The 18305-nt window shown below is 33.2% G+C and overlaps 1 pseudogene; it reads right to left on the bottom strand.

Annotated features, from left to right (window-relative positions):
- Positions 1–1663: 1663 nt before the first annotated feature.
- On the bottom strand, positions 1664–16644 carry LOC121122877 (uncharacterized; annotated as a pseudogene).
- Between the last annotated feature and the right edge of the window lie 1661 nt (positions 16645–18305).

The following is an 18305-nucleotide window of genomic DNA, read 5'->3' as shown; positions in this document are numbered from 1 at the left end:
GCACCAAATATTGAAGCTCTCAAGGCTTCCTCTGATGACCATTGGAATTACATGAGCTCCAATGAACACCAATCAGAGCTTCCAGTGGTGCATCAAGGCCATTATTCAAGTCAATAGAGGCTATATTCAAGCTTTGAAATGGCAATACATGTACCAACATTTCTATATCGTGGCGATCATGTAGCTTCCATAATTTCCAAATAAAAGTAGTTAATATTCAAGATTCAAAGTGTCTCATTTTCAGTTACGCACCCCGTATATGAACATCCACGCTTAAACCAATACATGGAATATAATAATATATTTATGTTTTTCTTCTTTCTTCGGTAACTCCCGAGTATTAAAATCATTTCTTTTTCATAATTAAATTAAACGTTTCAAAATCCCTTTTCGTTCCTACATTGTTAGCGTGAGGGGTGCATAACTTAAGGAACATTAAATATATATATAAAATAATATATGAGTAATAATCCATTTATGGATTGTGGTTATCTAAACAAATTTGTGAGACAAGGAAGACGTTTTTCGCATTGGATTCAAATTGTATGTACTCCTCTCCCTTCTTTCAATTTATAGTCTCCATTCGGCGAGAAAATTAAATTGAAAGAAGGGAAAAGAGAGACAGAAGACAAATTTTAAAAATAATAATATTTTATTATTACAAATACTAAGGAATGAAGGAGTTGTTGTCCAGTTCGTGTGTGTGAGAGTCCAGATTCCTGCCCCTTTCTTCTTCTCCTTTTTTTTTTTTCTTCTTCTTATTTTTCCTTTTGTCTCCCAGCACAAAATTAAACATTCCAAGCATTTTACAATAAATCACTCTTTTCAAGAAAAAATAAAAAAAATAATAACACAATTCCCTTGTTTTTCATTTATTTATGTGTTTATAATTGTGTTTGCTGTCTGACGTCATGAGTGGATATCACTCAAAGCCTGACTTTATATATATATATATACTAGCACAAACACTTATAGATAACCAATGAAAAAGACTTTATTTAAAATTCTAAACTAAAACGATTTACAATAAACTATAATTACGTCATAGGTAAATTTCTATTATAAAACCTCCTTGTAACCAACATTTTTTGTTATTTTCTGTCCATTTGATGTAAATATAATCAAATCTGCACCCCCCTTTTGACTCTCTTGAAAATGCAACTTATAATTGAACATTTAAAATACTGATTTTCGTAAATATAAATGTTTTTGACCCAGGGATTGCCATTTCCCCTTGCTAAGTTGCCATTTTCCTTCATCAACCTTAATGAAGATTCATACTAAGACTAATTTGCTCATCTTCTTCCTAATTCCCTTTTTTAATTCGCATTTAATATACGTTCTCCATTTTTATGTTGTACAATAATTAGTTTTTTTAGTTTTTATTTCTTATGGGACATATTCAAATCAACAGCCCATACCTTTAAAAAACTTTGAGGCACGGGGAATCGTTCTTATAAACGAAAAATCAAACTTGCACTCTAGAGCCCAGGAATCTGGTCTAGTCAATTATGAACAACTTTGATTAAAGATGTCTAAAGTCTGTATCTGTCTCCGTTTTTTCAAATAAATGCTTTCAAAGCTTTCAAATCGACATGCACATCACACACATAATGTCTTTAATGCTATGTATGTATACGCAAAATAAATCTTTATTCACAGTTTAACCATCTTCATAAGCCCCATTCACTTCAGTCCTTATATAAAAGAGCCCATTTCGAACATATTCTTTCATTTTAATAACATGGTCCTTGCCAAAGATATTCACTAAAGCATTAAAGTCGGATGATATAAGTGAATTATTAGCTATCACATGGCATTTCCTTTCTTTAATTACTTTGAAATTTCCGGACTCCGTATTCAATATATAATCAATGAATCTTGGACATCCAGAAATGACATGCACTCCCCATTCGTACTGACAAATTGTCCATAATATGGAATAGGTAGCTGCCTGCAATTCTTCGAAAGGTAATTTGATCATTTGAAACACTAATACTTGACCAACGGATTAATCAACAGTATTTTTACCAAGTGTCTTGAACCAATTTCTTTGTACTGACGAGACACTCTTAACGAAATTAGCAAAGGATACTAACATAAATGTCATGTCTTAGTGGTTCAAGAATTTCAACCCCATTAAATTTTTCATCTATCGTTTTTCCGCCTCCTGCGTTTTTGTAATTATTCCCAATGTTTCTATATTATTTATTGTTTTTCTGCAAAAAGCATCAAGAAAAATTTTATGGTTTCTTTTTGCAAGAGAAAGTTTCGGGTCGGCTATTGTGGAAATAGTAAGACTCAAATTGCTTGTTTACTCATCAATAATGGAATTTCATTCTCCAGTCGCTGTAGTATCGTTAAAAGTAGTATCTTAGCTTTAATATGAGTGTTTTTAGATAATCTAGACTGAATGGAATCCGGATATCCTTCTAAAATAAAAGAGGGTTTCAAGTAATTAAATATTTATCCGAGGTTCTGGCATGCCAAACTAATTTCATCTTCATCAAAATTTTCAACTCTCTTCCTCATATCTGGACTATTCAAAAATTTTATAAGAGGGACCATAGACGCCAAAATATCCATTCTTTCGTCTTACGATGTTGACGTCGCTATTTTTTGAAATTGTATATTTGAATTATCATTCAATAAATTATTAGAGAAAAAAATATCGGAAAGATTTAATTGTTTTATATATATGATTATAGGGTTTAATTCTAATTCAATTCAATGCACCAAATACCCCTTCTAATATGCTATGATCCACCCTGGCCCACCACCCCTTAAAATTGTATATGTATAATAATATATTCGTCGAATAAATAGTAACGAATACTGGTATATGTAATAAATACTTATTATATTTCAAAGTATATTTATTTTTAATACCATACATCAGAGAAAAATTGTACAAAAAAGTACACAAAGCGCAATCTGTGGGCCAGGGATGTGCCATAGCATATTATAAAGGGTCCTTGGTGGTTAGAAACACAGCATCAGTTGAGTTTATACTATCTTGGGCCCAGCAATTCAAATGTACGGACTGGGAGCTGGGGTGTATTTTTGTATGTTAGAAGAGTTCCATGATGCTCGTGAAAGCGACGGCAGAAGAATTTAACCTGTTTAGGGGCCCACAAGCTCATCTACACAAACCGTGGTCCGGTGGGTATTATAGCATATTGGAAAAGATCCTTGATCCTTAGAAAAAAGTTTAAACTGCTTAAATACAATCTGTGGCTGAGAATATTAAACGGGGTCTTTGATGACAAGTTTCTCCATCATTCAATAGTTTTATCGTCCGAATTTACTAATATGTAATGTTTTGCATTGAAATTACTCTCAATCACATTGTTTACAATAATGTTGCTTAGAAAGTGGAAGTTTTGGTTACCTATAAAAATTCTACAAAAATGATTTTACATGCACAATAATTTTTCTTGTTATGTAATATGGGTGTAATAAACATTTTCTATTTATAAAAAAATAATAATAATGTTCATCAAATAAATATGGTGTGAAACAGTGGTTTTCAAATTGTGGTACGAGTAAAGGCTCCGCAGGCCGTGGTTTTGAGGGGCTATTCCCTGCAAATTAAAGAGTTTTTTTACAAGAAAATCTAATATATGTAATTTAATTTATTTTTCTGATAATAGCTGGATTTTTAAATTTTTCTCAAAAAAAATTTTTTTAAAAAAAAAAAATTTAAAATTTTATATTTCATTTTTTTTTTTTAATTTCATTTTTGTGAACAACTGTGGATTTTGAATAATTCTTTTAGAATACATATGAATTTTTGAAAAAAAAATCAAAAATTTAATTTTGTTGTGAAAAGCTAAGGACTTTTTTTTTTGAATTTTTTTTTTGGGGGGTGGGTGGGTTTTTAGGATAGCTATGGATTTTTTTTGCAAAGTTTTTCCCAAAAAAATTTTTTTTGAGGAAAAATTTTGAAATTTTTTTGATATATTTTTGGAAGAACATTTCAAAAATTTAATTTTGTTGTGAAAAGCTAAGGATTTTTTTTTTTTCAATTTTTTTTTTTTTTTTTTGAGAATAACTATGAATTTTTGAGATTTTTTATTCGAAAAAATTTAATATAACGAATATTTCACAAGTGGTACATCAATAAAAAAAGGTTGAGAATCCGTAATATAAAGCCCTTACTTTGTTTACTTATTTTCAACAAATAATATTAAACTAAACTATTACACTACACATATATGAACATTTGACCGGAAGTTGCCCTTCGAATTTTTGCTGCAGGAAAAAAATATTGCCGGACATTCTTACCCATAGTAAACCTCAACTCATGATGGAAACGGCTTTGGATTGGTAAAAATTGGTTTCATAATACACATTGTAATGTTGGTTCACCATGATATTAGACACAACCTTTTTGTCTCACAGTAATAATGTACACACAACAATTTTACCAAAGGGTTGATATTATCCCACAGGTTTTGTCCGTACACTTTTCACCACAAATCATTTTACAGTGATTTTATGATTTGTCATAATACCATTTGAAATTGAATTAAAATATACAATCGTACATATCGATAAATTAAATATCATATTTTGCCCAAATTTCCCAATGGTCCTTCGGTTAAATATCCGTCCGGCAAAAATATTATCGGGCATTGTCCTAGATCCTCACCAAAACTAGGTTTAGGAAGAGAGTAAGTATACTTTCACCACGATTGGTTTAATTATCCAGAGCAGATTTGACTCCGGCTTCCGAAAAGTAAGCATAATATACCTACATACATATGTTTGCTATTGTTTGAATCAATTTAGAGATTATACCAGTCCGTAGTTTTTCCACAAATTGCGTTAGAATGCGACTCGACCAGAATTGCAAAATTAAATAAAATTTTTTTTTTTCTGTTTTGTTTACTGTAGTACACATTTCATGTTAAAGTTATGAAAATCAGAAAATCAGATAGGTGACGTCCTCTTTAGTTCATAATGTGTGATTATCTCTAAATAACTTTTAATGGATAGGTTTTGAGAAAGATAAATACTTTATGCAAAAAGATACAACTTTTAATAACCAACATATCTTATTTTATAAAAATGAATGATAAGGTTGATTAAATAATTAGTTATTAACAACTCTGTAAATTTTTATTAAATGTTGGTTTTCTGGAAGTTACATGTACTTAAAATAACTGCTGACACCAGGTCTGATGTCATCCATTTGATCTGTCTAGCATCATTATTTGCAGAGTTATTTGTGCTCAAAAAATTTGCAAATTATAAAAAAGAATAGATAAAATTGTATTTTGTATATTCAAAACTGAAGAAATTAAAGGATTTTCATAAAACGCACCAATAAAAACAAAATGCTCCAGAGAAATTATTCTATTTAATTCAATGTGCTTAGGTTCGATACTCGGTCGTTCCTAGAGAAGTAAATGTAATTAAGGTATATGGACTTCAAAGTAGAGGTGGATTCGGAAATTTTTTGTTTTGTACTTAAACATTTTTCGTTTGGAAGAAATTTTCATATAATCCTCCAAATGTATCCCTGTTGTATGATATTTGACTTCAATAATTAGATAATCCATTCTGATATTATATATATATATATTCAGCTACCATGAGTATATATTGGAATTATTTTAATGTATAGATTCTGATAGTTTGGCCTGCAAGCTGAACCGAAACTCGACAACTCGTAGCCCGACTTAGCCCGATATTTCGTAGCCCGATCCACCTATACTTTAAAGACAATTCTAAAGTTAGATGGTGTAAATCTAATTCTATAATGTATACTTATACTTAATCAGTTTAATTACAAATTGCTTGATTTTGATATTTTGATTGCTAATTTTTCAAAGATGCTCATAAAGTCTTCAGATTACTAAAGCTTCCTATTGGAAAAATAATGGATTTCTTTTAACTACAATTATTATTACGTATCCAAAGAATATTTCCAATATTTTCATTTGAAATTCTCCAAATATTTATTTAACTTTTTAATTAAATCATTGTAGATTTGTATAGGGTATGGGTGATAGTCGTTTATATTTATAAAAACTTTCCCTGAACGATGGATTACTAAAAGCAGATCTAATTATGTATTAATCAATGTTGGGTTTTTTTTTTTCCTAAAGGTATTAAAGCATGAAACATTCATTCATCTAATCATTTGTTCACAATCTAATCCAGATCTACAAAAAGAATAAGAAGAACCACGAAGACTGATAATATCTAATAATCCTCTTTCTCTTTTGTGTCGTCTCCGTGTGGTTTTATTTATTACTTCATCTGCGGCTCAGTGACTCAATTGCTCCTAAATAATTCCCTTTGTTCTTAGCTTTAGCCAAAGATTATTATAGGACTATACGTAGAATACCATTATATAGTCAGTTTGATTTTATAATGTTATGTAGTTATAGGAATGAATTGGAAGTCTAAGAATGCAAATCAGTCAGTAAAGTAAAACATTTTGCTATTTGAGGATGCGAATTCCGGTTGAAATCTGAGCAATTACTAATTCTATTATATATTAAGCTCTAGTGATTGAAATTAATTCATGTCTACAAAATAATGACACATGAATGGGATCCACGAATTTCCAATCGCGCACTCTAAGCAGTTGAGCGCCTCCAGGAAAATAACTCTGTCAAAAAGGCCAAGAGGACTCCGATGAGTTAAAGGAAACAACACAGACCTATCCTCTCAGGATCATGAGGGTTCCTTCAAAGGATCTCGTGGTTTCACACCAGATTGTCCAGAAAGCGATCAAAAGGGTGGGTGGAAAGAGCCTTGTGAGATTGGAGAGCCCACTTTTGACCCCACCAATGAACGAAATTCATCACTTTGTTGCAAGACTCTTTTGAAATCTTTTTGGACACTTTCGGCTCGTCACAGCTCTGATGCCAACCCACTTGTGTACCTTTTGGGTGCATGTCGAGGGAAGGACATGCTTTGTCCGTTATCAAAACACCAAGATCCTCAAAGGGAGTCTTAGCCAGCACTGGAACGCCTTGACAGAGAACTACATCTGGGGCAGGTGTTATGTCTTCCCCCAACACCTGGAAGCCATAATTGCACTAGGGGCGGTTACATGAATGATTAAGTGAGCTCAGACACACATCTATTTATAGTATTAATTTTGTTGAAGTTCCATGTTTAATTAATCAATTCTATCTTGTTGAATTTTAAAATTCAAAGTGTTCAGATGAACCACTCGGTAAATACACAAATTCATTTCAAAATGACTTTATTTATTTTGAAATAAGTTGAAGAATGGAGGAAGTCTGAGTGTCTTTGAAAAGTTGAAAGAAAGAAGGGCTCTTGAGGATCCAATTTCTATTTAAACCCCCCGCATTCATTCCTCATATAGGAAAGGAATTGAATTTTATGTCATCAACGAAATTGTATTGAGGAAGGGGGGATGGGATTTGAAAAATCCATTTTTCACTTCTTTTTTTCGTAAAAAATAATTATTATTAATAGTATAATAATTTATTGAATATTTTATCCACTTCATCAAATCCTTATTTTTCTACATGGATGACTCTAATAATGATCTCCTCCATCCATGATTGACAATCCTCAAATTCAGAGACTGTCACTAGTCTTTTTACATATATCGATAATGTAAATATACTTTTATAGGAGTTGGGAAAAGTTAAGCTCTTGAAAATGAGATTTCATTCATTCATTCAATCAAAAAAAAAAAATCCAATCATTTTCAGTCAGGGTTTGAATGGCGCTATATTATAATATGAAATTAAATCCTTAGTATATCATTTGGCAAAAGTATTCAAATTTTGCTGTATCATCTTCTTTTAATCCAGGTGGCTTGAAGAAAGGACTACCAGCGAGAAGGACTGGAGGAATAATAGAGAGATCTGTTGACTGCAGTTTCTTGAAATGCTATGATTTTTGTATTATTTGTTTTAATAATAACAATTTACTATCATAATTACAGGGTTGATCTTATCTACTAGTACAAATTTAATTATTTACAATTTTTCAAAAGTAAAATTGAAAGAAGAGGTTATGTGAGGATATTTATGTTGCTGAATCATTTGAAAAGAGTGTTCGGCACGTCTTTTATTCAATATGCGAGCCCTCAGCTCTAATAATTGCCTCAATACGGGCTTAAATCCCTTGCAGGCCTTGACTATGTAGTCAGACTCGAGCTTGGTTCACTCTTTCTTTATGGAAGCCTCTAAAAACTGGACACTCCTGTGAGGGGTAGACCTTTCTTAGCCAGAAGTTCAATGAAAGCATCTACATTAAGCCGCTTCTTCCTCTCCACAAAAATGGGAGGGGAGAATTCGCCTGTGATTCGCCGAGTTCCCTGCATTTAGCCGTGGGGGACATGCTTCGTGAGAGAAGTTTCAAAATTTCACTCCATTGTACTCGTTCTCATTTGATTTGATTTTAATCGAGTCGAAAATTTGAGTCACAAAACCTATCTTTCACCCAATTTGAGGACAATCAAACGAATAGATTTCAGATTTATTACAATTTAAATTAAGTATACCACTAGATAAGATAAACCCTGTATATGAATTTAGAGATAGGTTAATAAAGTATTTTTAAATGGTTAATTTTATAAAGTATATTAATATTTTATTCAAATTTTTAAATTTAAATATAATTTTACTTAGCTTTTCAAAATATTTATGACGGATTTGAGAGATTATTTTCAGTAAAATTCAATGTAAGAATCAATAATTATTGATTCATCTATTGAGCTCTATAGTGAGCATGCTACAATCTATTAGTCTTTATTTACATTCAACTAATTAAAGATGTACATTTTGATTAATAAAATGCAATGTTTGTAGATATGATAAGGGCTTAACTTCAGTTTAGTTCTTACTGTATATCTCAGTGGCGTCTGCAGGGGGGGGTGAAGGGGTTTTGACGATGTCAACTAACTCTTTGTTGAGTCAACTGAGAATGACGCTCGAGTAAAAATCAAGTCATTGAGAAATTCTTATTTTAATTATTTATTTAATAAACATGAAGGTCCAAATAGTTTATTATACCCTAGCAGCTATCCCTGTATCAGGGACCCTCCTTTTAGGTATACTTTTAAATAGAAGTATTTACAATCACCTCTTAAGAGAAACTCAAGGAAAAGCGTGCACAAATATCTTCCCCAGGATTTGCTTTTATAGTATCAAGACTGTTTCATTTACTATCTCACTTCTTATTAATTATAGCTGTCCCTATAATAATTTTTTATAGAAACTTCCAACTTTACTTAGATGCTTATTGTTTCACGGATTCGGGCCCAGCCTATAAGAAATTAACCAACTAGTAGACTACAATAATATTTGGTCCATTATGGGATTTATGCTCAAATTAGAGGGATGGCATGAGATACTCAAGAATATTAGCTATAATGTAGAGCCTTCCATTAATTAATGTGACTCGTATGGGCCCCGTTATGACCTTTTGAATATAATTGGTCATATTCATAGCCTCAAATATTTGTTAATATTTATTAAAACAGGGATTTCATAAAAATAAAGCGAGATGACCCGATCTATTTTTACTCTTTAGACGGTGTCAACTACCTTTTTACAACATCACTGGATGTATTTTAACTCTATGGATAAAATACATGTAGTGCGTACGCTGGGAAAAAGCAGGATATGTACATTTTTTAAAGCCGAAAGTTAGTTGTCCAAAACAATGGAAAATATATTTTTTTACACATCAATCATTCCAGATATTAAATGGAATCATTTTTTATAATCCTATAGAAAAAAAGGTGAGAAACAATTTTTCTCAATTGTCCGTATCGTTTGTCGTTGAGTCTTTAGGTGGATTTTTAGTCGAGTATCGAGCAAAGAGATCAAGAAGAACAATTAAATCAAATTCCACAAACGACGATACAAACAATAGGGAGGGATCCATTGGACAATGAGGCACAAAGAGATTTTTTTAGCATGTATGGTGTTGCAGAGATACCATCCACCTCTATTACATACTTTTTTTAAGGAATCCCGAATTAGAGGTTTCTGGGTATTTGAGGGATAAGTCTAATCGGCTCTGAATTTTTGGATAGCATTTATCTCTCCTTGAGATTCGATGAGAACTTATATAAACAATATATATTCTCCGTTTTTTCATACCCCCAGATGACCTGTTTTACATCTCTGGGGTTAATAGAAAAATCTAGGATTTAGTATAGGAGATCGAGAATGATCTTTGTCAGAGTGACAATTTGAAGAATGTTTTGGGAGAAGTGTAGCTTAGTTCTCAAGACGTTTCATCGAAATAGCTGCGAGCAGCTATGTGATCAAAGAAATAAACACAATCCCACTCCGTATCTTGCAATGGCATAAAACATGGGCTGAAATATCCTTTGCTTAACAAAAAAAACAGGTTTTTTTTTTTTACCCAATTCACTAGAGTCCTCATAACACTTTTCGAGCCATTGCTTTGCTTGAACTGTACTGTAAAATACAAATACGAAATTGTTTTTAATCCATTGTTTTGGAAAGTACAAAAGTAACTTCATACTTTGGGAAATAACTCACAAACTAAAGAATATTTTGTCATGAAATTTTGGCAGCTGTCTTTTCAAAGGTGGTACTAACTGAAAAAAAAGATTAATTTTAAAAAGCGCCAACTATGTGTGAAGCTCAGGACTTTTCAGCGCATGTTGCTAACAGGAATTACTCCGTTGTTGATCTTCAATCTCCTCTGAGTTCAACAAGGACTTGCACTTATAATTCCACAACAAATCCTCAGAGCTACTCTTCGACTGTAACATACCAGTGATTATTTTATATTTAGAGTTATCTATTCGAGAATAAAAGAAAAATGGAGACAGCTTTGGTAAATATATAAATCTTTTCAGCCAGCAATTACAAAAAGAGCACGATCTTGTAATTTTATAACCCCTGGTGACTAATGTATAGCACGTATAAAAATAATTGTGTAATCCATTCTTGTAGATAAGCTGACACACTTCCATTTTCCTCCAAGTTTACTTTTCCTTTTTAAGCACACGTGGTTATACTTTATAACGAGTGATCTATTAAAATCTGACCTCTTTGAATTTTAAATTTCAACTAGATATATTTTAACTTAACTCTCTTGATCATTAATCTAGCCACCCTTAGTGACAATGATGTCTTCCAGGCGGCAGCGGAAGGGCAGTCTTGTGTGAAACACCGTGATCTCTTGAATGAGCACTCATGGTCTTAAGAGGGTTACCCTGGCCTTTTTGACAGAGTCCTTCTTCTTCTCTAACGTTTTGGACTTGCTGAAGGTTTAGACAGTGGTCCTTGAGAAGCCCAGCTGCTTGGAGTGCGCGAATGGATATTCGTCAATCACATTCAAGTGTTATTTTATCGACTTGTACGTAAACTTGAGATTTTAGGTTTGCTGTTTTGTTATTAATTACGTATGTTTTAATATATCGAAATGTGAATTAATTTAAATCACTCAACCTTAATTAATAAAATATTGAATTAGTAAGTGTTCAGATTTCAGTGGACCACCTGGTAATTCTTTAGAGGAGTTCACAGCTTAACAGGAGCTAATTGTAATTCAACCAATCAACGTTCAGAACACTGATTAGGAGAAAAGAAGCGGAAATATTGAGAGCTTATAACAAAATACACTGTATCAGTGTGTGTAAGCCAGCTAACGCTGTTCAATAGCTATACACGTTTGATGTTAAAAAAGAGTTATCCTTAGACAATGAAACAAAAAACGACTAACAAAATTTGTTTTTTATTTCAGACAGGATTTCACGCTCAACGGGAATATCTCGTTTTCACATCTCTGTAGATCAATGTAATGGATAATCACAAATTCCTTATATAACCCACGTATAAACCTCAGTTAAAGGCTCTTCCCAAGAGCCGTAATTAATAATGCATGATTAATTTTTGAAGAGTGTTAATCAAATGTATACATAATTAATTCGACATTTTATTATTCTAGTCCTTGGATTTATTCCTTGGAAGAATTCCAATTGTTTTTTTGTTTTGATTTTTTTTTTCTCACTAATGAGTTTGGCATTAGACAGAGACCAATTATATTCACATCTGAAAAATACATTTATCCATCTCTTTATGGAATTAATATATCCACCACGGGATTATGATTACTTCCAGTCACATCTGTGTTATTTCAACTCTTAGTTATGAAGGATCAAACGGATGATATACATATATGTCGTGTACAAGTTGGGATTTCGTACAAGTTGTAACTTGTTTGAGCAAACTGTACAAGTTGCAAAACCAAAAGGAGATGAATCATTTTAAAGGAAGAATTTAGAGTAGTACCTGAGCTTGATGATGATAATTAGTAATGAAAATCCTGTGTACTATGGCCCTGTTAAAAAAAAGTAAACCGAAAATGAGCATGGTAACCCTGCAATATTGAACAATAACGATTCATTATATCAGCTACAATCAGCTGTGACAAGGGAGGAAGACTAGAAGGATATAAAAAAGGACAATTACTGGGATGTCGATCCCTAATTCTACTCTGAGTCCAACGTGGACTTACAATGATAAATCTGCAACAAATCATCAGGGCTGTCCTTAGTCTTTTATGTGCACACACGAATGTTTAATCAGGTTTTGAATATAATTTAATATATATAGGAACGAATGTTCACTACTCAGGAGTTAAATAATAATGGCATCTCCTAAGGAAAAGAAAATTCCTTCTTTATATAACCAATTAGAAAAAAAAACACGAATCAGCTAAATAACACACCGGATTTACATTATTAAATATATGTGTTGAGTAGTTACGTGCGAGTGTGCTCATGAAAGACAGAGAGTAACACTGAGGATTTAATGGGAAGTTATCTACTAAATTATTAAAGCAAAATTTGTCTTTTAGTCGTCGCCTAATTACTCCGGACAATGCCGGGTACTACTTCAAGTGTACTCAAAGTGAGGAAAAACTCTGTTTGATCAACAAATAACTCCAATGAATCCATCTATAAATATGCATACATACTCGTACAACATGGCACTCAGTATGAAGTCTTTTTAAATTCATAGAACATGAATACCAAATAATACATATGCTTGTTTTTTATGTAAAACATGCATATATTCAAAGGCTTTACAATCTCAAAAGAAACGACAACCCAAACTTTAAGATAATAAATTTATCTATTGTTGTTGACAACATCAATGTACATACAATCTCCGACTCAGTCATGACTGTCAAATAAAACTACTCGCAGGGAATGAAGTCTCTATTTGCGGCTCACACAAGACCTTTTGAAGAGGAAATCGGGGGATTTATTTTGGAATATCTGCCTACGATGAGTGCTGTGTCAGTCTTTATTTATTAACTGATTGATGAATTTTCATTCCCGCACACGAAACAGTTAGGCGTCTCTAGGACCACCGTCTACGCCGTCAGTAAGTCCAAAACGTTGGAGAGGGAAAAGGGCTCTCTCAAAAAGGCCAAACTGGATCCAGAGGAGTTAGAGAAAACAGCCCAGACCAATCCCCTCAAGTTCATGAGGGCCCATGCAAGAGATCTCGTGGTTTCACATTAGAGTGTCCAGAGAGCTATCAAATAAGTGGGTAGAAAAAGCCTTGAGAGGGCGGAGAGGCTACTTGTTGACATCAGTAATGAAAGAACCCCATTTCCTCCGTTGCAAAACTCTTTTAAATGAGTATCTTGATTTATTTTGAACTCTTTTTTGACACTTTTTGCCCCCTACATCCGTGATGCCCACCCCCTCCACTACACATTTTGGGTGCTTATCGAGGAGAAGGCCTGTAGTCTCCGTCACCAAACAGCGAGGCAATCAAAGCTACTGTTAGCCAGTACTGGGACACAATGACAAAGGACTACATTCCAGAGGTTTCCAGGCCTTCTGCCGACTGGAAGCTATCATTGCCCCTAAGGACGGCTAAGTTAATCATTAAGAGAGTTCAGACATATATCGATTTATAGTATACATTTTGTTAAAATTCTATTGTTAATTAATAAATTATATCTATTTGAAGTTTAAAATGTGTTCAGATTTTAATAGACACTCGGAATAAGTATTAGGATTGAACTGTACTGGACTGCAACTGAATGTAACAGGACTGTAGTTTTTAGTCCTAAATAAGGACCCACTAAATACTAACTATGATGTGTGTACATTTTATCTAGGTATTTGTCTGACCCGAGGAAAGGAACCTATGAGAAATCATAACAAAGTTATTTGTAAAATGATAAACAAAATCATTCCAGCAGTATATTTCTCAAAAAGATTCATGGCCCAAAGGTAGAGAGAGGCTAATTATCTTGCCTGGATAATTACTTCTCACAAAACACCATTAATGATGTTTACTCTCTAAGGAGTAGACAGTAAATGATCGTTTAATTTGACTTGGCTCATCAAGGATCTAAGTACTTTGTTATGATTGATTTCTCTTCATTATGTAGTATTTCATGAGGTTTGAGGTCTCTGGACAATGTTTGCTCTCAGAACTGTTAATTCCTGGGAATTATCGAATGGATAATTCCTGGGGATTTTGAGAAACTTATTTTATAGATTCCCGATAATTTTTGGGCAATTACCGGGGAATTTATCGCCTCTCGTACTTATCTCTATTATTGTAGTTATCCTGAATCTGTAATAACCAATAAGTTTCTACAAGTTGATTATAATCTAATGTGTATATATTGTTTTTATAACTTTTAATCACAATGACGCTCAGCCATAATAAAAAAAATGTCGGTTATGTGAAGAAAAAACAATAAAATCAACATAGACGAAGACAAGACACCTCAGAAGAAAACAAAAGTTATGGAAAAATATTTCAAACAAATAACAAACCTTAAAAAAATGAAAAAAGCTAAGCTTCGATTGTTTTCCTATGAATACGCACAAATATCAATTTTAAGGATCTAAAAACTGAAATGTTAAAATTATTTTCTGTCGATAATTATCCCCGTCATTTTTTAAGCATTATCCATTTTATCGATTCCCGGGAATCCCAAAAAGATGGATAATTTATCATCACAAGCTCTGACTAATATTCTAATTGACTTTGCCTTTTGTTGTTCACTGTCAATTTTTCAACAAATGTTCCCTTTATCTAAAGATTGATAGGTGTAATCTGAATTAGCTCTTGAATGTATGCTCAGAACAATTCTGGACAATGATTGGATAATTATTTATCATTCCATTGTTGGGAAGAGGATCGAATTGGCTAGCTTAATCAATTGATGGCACCTTTTTCCTGTTTTTTTATCGAAGAAAGGTTACGATATAAGATGTGTGTATTTTGTAGTCAGCTCTCGATTGGTTTTCTTCTTTTCTTCTGAACGTTAACGATTTGGTTGAATTACAATTAGCCTTTGTTAAGCTGTAAACAATTATCAACAGCCAATTAATATTGAATAAAAGTTTTGGCAAAGTGTTGCCAACTGATTTTGGCCATCTTTTCTCTTTGTTTATTTTGGGAGGAATGGTTATGAGATACAATTAAGGTAACGACGGTTTGAATCGAAAAATATATCCATTGGAGGGTGTCCTGTGAAAGGATTGTGATAAAAAGGTAACAGATAAAATTGTTGGGTAATATGATTGCGTGGTAAAATCGTGGTGTACATTATCATTGTGAGACAATATTATTGTGAGTAATTTCATAGAAAGACAATAATATTATCCTATGCAATAAAACTATAATTATATTATATTCGGGCAATCAAACTATTGAATGATAAAAAAAATTCCACTGCAATCACCTCCCTGAACATCATGGACACCTTCTAATGTCCAAAAATACGACCCAACCCTCTATTTATAAAGGTGATGTGCTGGGCCTTAAAGTAGTTTGAATTTCACACCTGCCGCTTTTATAAGCATTAAGTTGTTGTGCAGGTACACTTTGGGTCCCGAAGCAGCTTAAATTTATAGGGATCCGCGTACCTGAGCATCAAGGAATCTTTCTAATATCCCAAAATACAGCTTGCCCCCAGGTATTGGAGGTGAACTGCTTGGCCCAAGACATGTTAAATTCTTCCACCAATGCTTTTCTGAGCGTCAATGACCCCTTGTAATATCCCATAACACACTCCGGCTCACTGGATGTAAGACCAAGTATCAAAAACACAAATTGAGTACAAGATGATCATTCCTCCAGAGCGTGTTGTCCTATGATCTATGTCGTTCATCTTGGTTAGGGGGTACTTGGCCGAAAAAATATTTTACAAGTGGTACATCACTGAAAAAAGATTGAGAATCCCTGACTTAGACAACCCGTGTATTCTGGGATATTACAAGAGGTCCTTAAGGAAGTGGCAGTGGAAGAATTTAACCTGGATTGTGGCCCATCAGTTCACCTGCACACCCTGTGCACCGGAATCTAATCCGGGATATAGTAAGAGGTCTTTCATGGCATGTTTCTTCATCATTCAATAGTTTTATCCTCTGAATATAATATAAATTGCAAGGAAGTGGCACAGGATAATATTGTCTTGCAATAAAATAACTCACAATGATTTCCCTTGGCAATAATACTACCTTGAATAATACCATGTAACGATGTTACTACAACAATTTTGTCAGCAGCCTTTTTACTACAATCTTTTTACATTGAACCCTATTGGAATGTAGTCGTATCCTTCCTTTATCCAAGGATGAAGATATGAAGTTAGATCTGTATCATCGTCCCCCATTATTAAGTTCCTAATAAGTATTTGCATATTTGACTCATACCATTTGTTTGTTAAACCATTTTAACTCCAAAAAAAGATCTCTCTATATGAGGTCCCCTTTATCTTCCATCTCTCATACCCAATTTGTTCCACACTTCATAAGCAATCCCCTTCCTATCTCCCCACCAACTCCTCCCAAAAAAAGATGGGACTTCTTTTATTAGAAAAATGGTCCTAAAAAAGCCAAATTTAAAATTCCGCCTCCCTCCTCAAATAAAAGAATAAGGAGGAATAGTTTTCTTATATGATGTTATACGATTTTATTCTCATTTCACAGAATAGTTAGCTCACGTATATGATTGGGGTTTGACTCTGATACATACAACTCTAATAATAATAGACCCTCACATTTACAACTTTTTTTCGAATGATTTGCTATCATATTTTTAGGTATCAATTCAGAGCCCCAGATATACAACTCCAAGGATTAAAGTCCCTTGAGTCAGTACTCAATGTATACATTGAACAAGAAAGAATGTTCTTGAAGAGATAAGAACATCTTTCTTATCACTCTATTCCAATTCTAGGTTGCTCCAACTGTATTGAACTTTACAGTTTCCTCACTTAATTTTCTCATTTATTCGTGATCTCATTCAACCTGACTTTTGAGTGCCTCTCTAAATACTCTCAGTGATTTGCCTCACCACATCCAACCCCTCTTGAATAATCTGATGTTATCCTTGTTCGTTCACCCATGAGTCCATTCCAATTTGAATAATCCATCATGTCTATAGCCTAGTCATTATTGATAATGGATAAGAAATTGATTAGCACTTTTCCATTCCAATTCCTGTCGTGTTTGCTTATTTTTCTAAAATTATTATATTTATTATTAATCAGTATGAACCATTTCGTTTTTGGCTCAAACTCATTAGTCATAATATGAATGAGGTTATTGTTTAAATTAAATAAAAGAAGGCGATTCTTCCACCCGTCGAGCTTTTCCCACGGCGAATTTTCACAGGGCGAGCAATCCCACGGCCAACTTACCCCAGGCAAGTTTACCAAAAAGGTGAACTTTCATGACACTATTTCAACAAGGTATTTACTCATTTCTAAAGAATTTTTGCAAAGTAACAAGCAATTTTAAAAGTATTCCCGTGCTTCAGTTATCTAATAGGACTGAGGCTCGGCTGTTCCTTACAATTAATAATAAGAAAAAAAGAAAAAAATACAAATCTTACTCCTTAGATAGCAGCATGGACATTTAGGCTGGAATTACTTTGATGTCGATCCTCAATTCTACTCAAAGTCCAACATGGACTTAAACTTATAGTTTCAGAGCAAACACTTATATTCACCCTTCATGAGCACATGCACTAGTAATTACCTCATACTTTAGATGTTCTCTCTTCAATAATTAAATAGTAATGATCAAGGTTGTCCCATTATCGGTCTAGCGGCTCCGGTTCTTGAACAGCTTTTAGGCCCCAGACGCTGTAAATAAAAGAGGGAAGGGGTGGGGTCGAAAAATGGATCCAGGTCCGCTACTATGCATGTCAGGGCCCTGCAAAAAATAACTATAATATTTCTTATGGAAGGGTTTCCCAAGCTTTACTATACGAAGTCCCCTTATACAAATAGATTCATAGCTGAGGCCCCCTTTATACGAAACATATTTA

This window comes from Lepeophtheirus salmonis, chromosome 8 (genome assembly GCF_016086655.4).
Source record: "Lepeophtheirus salmonis chromosome 8, UVic_Lsal_1.4, whole genome shotgun sequence".
In the NCBI taxonomy this organism is placed as follows: Eukaryota; Metazoa; Arthropoda; class Copepoda; order Siphonostomatoida; family Caligidae; genus Lepeophtheirus; species Lepeophtheirus salmonis.
This window is presented reverse-complemented; position numbering and strand designations above follow the sequence as displayed.